The following is a 6,994-nucleotide window of genomic DNA, read 5'->3' on the forward strand; positions in this document are numbered from 1 at the left end:
CCACTTTTGCACTTTATGTTGCATTTGGATGCATGTAGCATCAGTCATCCTGATTATGCTTTAGTTGATTGACTTCTGCTGGTGTTCTCATCCTGTCCTTGTGTTTGATCTTCATGATGGTGGTGTGCCACACACATGTGCATCTATCGAGTGACCTACGAGGCCTAATCTTCCATGATACTTTCAAAAGTTCTGATCATTGGGGTTGGGTTGGGAGTGTGCATGCCTATAGGCACTCATCATTGGATGAGCATGGGTAGGGTAGGGTAGCATATGGAGGGGACTTCTATCTTGCAGTTCAGCATTCATGGCGCTAGAGATTGGAAGAGAAAGCTTCATATAAGTGATAACTAAATAAAACATTGGGTGGTAATAACATTAAAGATAATAAAATAATACTTTAGTGTATGAGCCTTCTATTGAGGAAGTTGAATCTACACATTATATGAGCCTTTTGTTGAGGGAGTTGATTTTGCACAGATCTAAGCTTGGTCTTTTCGATGTCAAGCAACTCTCCATGATGTCAATCCCTACATAGTAGCCCATTTAGATGTCTAACCAGGACCTATAGTTTATGCATTGTCTTTGTATTGGGTTCAGTCATCATATTGCCTGGCATGTGTGTTAGCCATGGATGTTGTTTTGCATGTTTTTGTGGTTGGATCATTATCTCCATCAGCATGGTGGATGTGGACCTATGGGTACCATGTGGTTGGGAGGTGTAGCTACCTCCACCACTACTAGGGACCGGTGTATAAGATGGTCTTATATCCTAATGTGACTGTTGTTGGATGTGCTCACTTGGTACTTTAGTTTATGGAGTATGCTTCTTGTGACTTATGCTTTCATTAGGATGTTGTTTATCATGTTTAGATGATCTTAGCTTTGACACATTCCTTATTATGATGATTAGCATGTGATAGGTGATGTTATCTACTTGTAGGCTTATCTTTTGTTGTACTACTAGCATGTTAGATTTCCTTATGCTTTTGGTTATCAGCATGTTTAGTAGTGACATCCCTATTATGACAGTACCAACAATTTGATCAGTGGCTTGAGATGTTACGCACAAGGGATGGCTAGGGCCCATGATGGTCTTATGATGCCATTGACAGTTGGGAGGAACTACGTACTTAGTTTGGTTGTTTTGTACATTGCAATGTTATTTCAATTTTTGCAATGTTACTTTAGTTCATTGCGATGTTCCTTCAGCATTTTTACTCTTATCTTTTAGATGTTTAGATGTTGTTCTTTCTATATTTCCTTACTCGATTCGAGGGCTCTTGCCTCGATATGTGGATCTAGTACTCCCTGGTGTGGAGGTTCTAAACTCAACTTTACTCTATTTTTCCCCTTTTTTGTTTTCCTTAAGTGTTCTTTTGTTTCCATGGGAGAACTTTTATCAGCATTGTGCAACACAAAAATGTATTGCACACCCATTGAAACTGTATCATGCATCCCTTGATTCTATCGCACACTTCTTAGAGAAATATTGAGCGATACTGAAAAGTATCGCACCTCCTTATAAGAAATGTCATCTGACACCCTTAAAGTGTTGCACGCCTTTGGGAGAAGTATCACCCAGTCCCTGAAAGTGTCACCCTCCTTCTTTAGAAATGTTGCGTGATACTTTTCTATGCTATAATAAAGTATCACCTAGTTTTTGTAAAAACCTATGCGAACTGGCAGCAGACAATTTTCAGTCTGGTCTGAACTTTTTGAGAGTTGATTTGGATACCCTCTTCAATGTTCTTCAACCCTATGGTGTCACATTTTGATTTCAATTGTGTGTGTTTCAGTAGTCAGTCTCTTGGGGTTTAAAATATATCGTATAAGTATAAGTTGACGTATATTTAATTCATTATACTTAAAATATATTTTAATATATGCAATGATTCATTTGAGATAGGTTCCAAACCTCTACAAGCTAAGATAGAGATTCTATAAAATTTTAGGGCTTTAGAGATCCAAACTTAGCCAAATTTCAGGGCTTCAGGATTTTAGACTTAGCCAATTTTCAAAAGTTAGCATTTTTCTATTAGCTTGGTTGATCTCGTATGTTTTCTTATTTATGTTTTGGTTAGTAGTGGTGTTTGGAGATCCATTGGTGATGGTTGGTTGTTAGCCTTTCATTGTGATCTTTGTGTTCTATGTAGGTTGTTATCATGTGCACTTACACTTGGCTTAAAAAGAAAAATTATCTTGCTTGTTTTTTGTCCTTGTTTCCAAGGATCTCCGGGCCGGGCATTACAAAATCTTAGGAATTTTCCCCAACACCCTGCCCCCCACTCTTCATGATGTACCTATATTCTAATATCATAAAAAATATTAGTAACTTATTGTATTAAACAAGATAATCATTGGTTCATTGAATCATTATGAAAAAAATAACAAAACAAGTAAATATACCTAGTCAAGTGTTCCAGTAGGGTCCTCTATCTATTTTAGGGTCTCCAATAGGGCTTCATGATCAACATCAGTAATAGTAAAGAGTTCTTTTACTTTTGTTCTTCCTTGATGCTTCAACAACTTTACATTTGTTGCAATAATAAGATGTGAATATATGAGAATTATTTTGTGCTTCTAATAGTCTTCGAATGCAGGAATTCCATTCCTTTTAAGCATGTATTTCCGCAACCATGTTCCAACAACAACCACCGAACCAGTAGCATATGTGAATCCATCATCATCTATGATCAGTTGTGCAAGATTTTGTTTACCTCTTACACAACATACTAACCAATAATCAGATTTCTCATCATTCCCCTACGGTGCAACCAATGCAAAGACATGTCATGGCTGAAGAAGATCTAAGAGATGGTTATTCTCAAGTGAACTTTCCATGTCATCATTTCTAATAGAGGCTATGATAGAAAATGGAGTAAGATAATGTGAAGCCCATGTGTCCACCCACTCACTCAACTCACAGTGATACCAATCACACTGAAAAAAACTAGGACAAAAGAAAACTAGTTGTCATGTCTAAATGGTCCATAATCTAGAATCAGAGCTCTAGAATGAATGCATTTTTTATGAGTCTCTCAATGTAACACAATTTGATCTATCACCTATGGACCCTTCCTCAACCAACCAAAAGAACCTGTGTACCACTGAATCAAGAGTCCCGCCCCATGATAATGCTAAACTAAAAAAATCAACAATGCTCCGAGCATCAAGAAGCTCTGCTGCTAAAATCTTTAATTGCTCCTTAAGTAGAACTCTCTTCACACATGCCCCTACTCCATCATGTTCCCCTTTCACATGGCTAGACTCAAAAAAACTCTAAATATGAGGCACCCCCCTCTTTGTGTGCATCCTACACAACTAACAAAACATGTGAGCATTCTTGAATTGACCTGTATAGTTATTTGACCAAATGATATGTCTATCCATAGCAATTGCATGCTCCTGTAAAAAATCAAAATAATTCTTGAAACAATGTTGTACAAACTCATGAGAGTGAGATCTATCATCACTCGTATAAAAATGATACTCTCTAATAATATTTCGATTATCTTCCGCACTATCAGTGGCATGTCTATATGTTATGTGGATGAAAATAACAATCTGAATGGAGTTGTAATACTGAGATTGTGTCTCATTTTGAGGTTGCAATCTGTAGTTCTCAGCAAAGTCAACAACTGATATAATAGTGCCAATGGGAAAAGTCTCCTTATACATTCTAAATTGTCGATCCAACCACTGAGACCTGTGACTATGTCTTGCATACTTGTAAAAAAGATTTGCCTTGAAATTTGAAATAAAACTAGCCACACCAATTTCTTTTGCAACCAATTCACATCTAGAGCCCTCACCCCCACTCTTCAATGTATATTTCACCATTTCATATACCTTTTTTTTTTACTATTGTCTTTCTAAGATCTTGTTCACACCCCTTATGGAAACATGTGTCAAACTTGGATATGCCACCACATTTTGAACACTTCGCATTTAAGCAAGCATTTCTATAAAAGAAACAAGCATCAACTCTGTTGGTGTTTGAAAACGTTACCCATTTCCAATTACCCTAATGAGAACAAGATGCATCTAGGGGCAGCTAACTCCCATTATCAACACATCCCTTCAGACACCAGGCCAACTATAAGGCATGACCCTTCTTCTACTTCAGGCTCTGCAAAACCTAGGCGGGTAGACCTGTAGATTCTTTATATGGTACCAGTTGTAAAAGCATACACTGAATCTAATATGAAGCAGATAAAACCCTTATTTCTTCTATACTCAACCAAGAATCATAAGCATGAAATAGCTAAGAACATAACTCATGAAACTGGCAAGCTAAGTGTGGGTTAACATTGAGTAGCTTTCAACATAAAAGGGAAAATTGATTTAATATGTTGATAACAGCAAGACCCAAGTATGAACAACAGAACTTAATGATCCTATCTTTGACCAGTGCCTTATCTATTGGGCAATTAAATGAATCATAACCATACATCTCCTGGAAACCTCAAACGTATCTCTACATTAAGATCCCTGATCTATCTTTCACCTTGTGAATAGACATCTGCTACAAAATGAATCTCATACTCAAAAAATCCTATCATGAAATCTGCAAACCCTATGACAAATATCAAGCAATTACATGGTTCTTTGTTCCATAAGCAAGACATTTTAACCACATACATTTCAAAATGTAATGCAACCTAATTCATGCTCTTTGATCACAAATTAGAAGAAATAACAGAGCCATAATCAGGAGACAAGATTCAAACTGAACTTCAAACTTTTGCTGCACTTTATTTGTTTTCCTTGAAATCAAATACATGAAATGTACAGAAAATAACTCATAGATCACCCAACAGAAAAGAACTATCTGCAAAACTTAAAATGTTGTTCAATACAAGAAGAAATGCTAAAGAATTATGTGGTATCACAGTATGGGAACATATCAAAACTGGATCCAAAATTTGGTATCTCAGTAGTGACTGGTTTTTCTCCAAAAATTGGAACCCATCAAACAATGAAAGATAGAAAGATATAGCAAAGGAAAGAATCTCGGATCTGATCTTCACGTGACAAGTGTCCATTTGAAAAGCAATCCTCTGTAACTGAAAAACTTCTTTCTTCCATCTCTCATTCTAATCTGATCTTGTTTCATCATTTCTATTACTGATTTGCACAATATCTCTATTGAAATGATGAAACATTGCTGAGTCACCACAATATCTGATTTACACATTGAAAAGCTTGGTAAAAATTTGGTTGAATTGAGTGAATGTGAGAAACGTGAACTCCAACTGCATTCTTACCAAGTTTTACTAATCCCTTAACTGGATTTTTAGTTTTTTACCCATTCCATTGAGGAAGCCCCAAAATTCACGTTTCTAGCTATAGCTCAAACCAGGAAGCACCTATGCAAAAACTAACTTCAGAAATGGAAAATTTGGATTCTCATGATTCCAACGGTATATGATAAGGCATATCTAGCCTCTTAGAAATGCCTGAAATCTTCGTTTGAAAAATAGTTCCCTGCATGTCAGTTTCTTGGCAAAATAATTTTAAAATGAAAATTTTAAAATCATTTTATTTTTCCTAGCCCTTCCAAATTCGAGTCAACTCTAGGTTTGACCAATGCCACGTGTCACTTTCTGATTGGCTATTATCTTCAGGCGAGACCCACGTTGCATTTTGAATCTTGCCGGACTTTTAGAATTTTTCGGCGACCTCGCTATGTCGCTAGCCGGATTTTCCAAGATTTTCCGGCAAGCGACATAGCGACCTGCCGGATTTTTGACTTTTTCGGCCCCCTATATGCTGCTGACGTCATCATTTGGGCATGCATTTTCTTTCAAAATTTACTTCATTCCTTCTAGCCAACTGGGACCCACGTGCACCTACCTTGCCTTTTCAAAATGCTTTGTCTTGTTGACACTATATGTTTGAGTGCAAAAGGATATAAAGACTAAAAATACTTCCCACCTGCTCAATGTGGGATAATGTTCCTCAATGGTTCTTGCTCTTTGTGTTTGCTGTGATTGCTAAATGCATGAGTTTTCTTATTCCAAACGTGAAGCTCCATCTTGCTGGTCGTTTTTGCTATGAATCTACAGACTTTTCATTGTAATGGTCATTTCTTATGCACATGGTCATTTAAAATGCTGCTACTCCCTTCAAAAACGTGGCTGCACCTTTAGAGAAGCCATGGGCTTGAAAAATGGAGGTTCTTTGCTTCCTTTTTTATGCACATATGGTCTTTTATTGATTGCTTGCTGCAAAAACGTGAATCACATGCTGCCTTGAGCTTTGTTTCACCAACAAATTTGTTCATTTCTCTAAAAAACGTGGATGCTTCTTCCTCTGTGGATGTTTGCTGCTGTCCTCTTTGTTTTCTCCAGACATGGAGCACATCTTCTATGTTGAAAACTACCTCTCAGCTGCAACTTTCAAATTGAGACTACAATGTGGGAGAGAGCAACCTCTATGCAATCTTTTCCTTAATTCAATGTGCAAACTCACAACAAAAAGCTTCATTGTGCTCGTGGATTTTAATTGATGTGGAAATTTCTTGATTAATACTATCTTTTGAATTTGCCGGCAAATCAGCATCATATTGTGATCCTCTAAACCTCTTTAATGGAACACTTTCCAAATTCTCTCTTTCTTGAATCTTCACATGCTCCTTGTATTTTTCTTTTAAGAAACCATTTCCACCATTTACTTTGTCATAAGATTGAATCATATGCATAATGATCATCAATTCATTATTTTAAACTCACTTTTAATCAATTATACAAATTGTGAATTAGTGTCTGGAGGCCTGCCGCTTGTAATTAAAACTTGATCCAATCAAGTTACCAAGCCACGAAAATCGGCATGAGTGTTCAATCCTGCATACTCTATCACACTGCAAATTTTCAACCCATGATGGATTCCCAGTCAAGAGATTTTAATTGCCGAACATCCATACTTCAATTACTCTGCAGGCAAACAATGTTAAAAAACATAAACTGGGCTCGGGTTCGGCATTATAAAC

This window comes from Cupressus sempervirens, chromosome 11, assembly GCF_028749045.1.
Source record: "Cupressus sempervirens isolate cs-2001-9-10 chromosome 11, ASM2874904v1, whole genome shotgun sequence".
NCBI classification, from domain to species: Eukaryota; Viridiplantae; Streptophyta; class Pinopsida; order Cupressales; family Cupressaceae; genus Cupressus; species Cupressus sempervirens.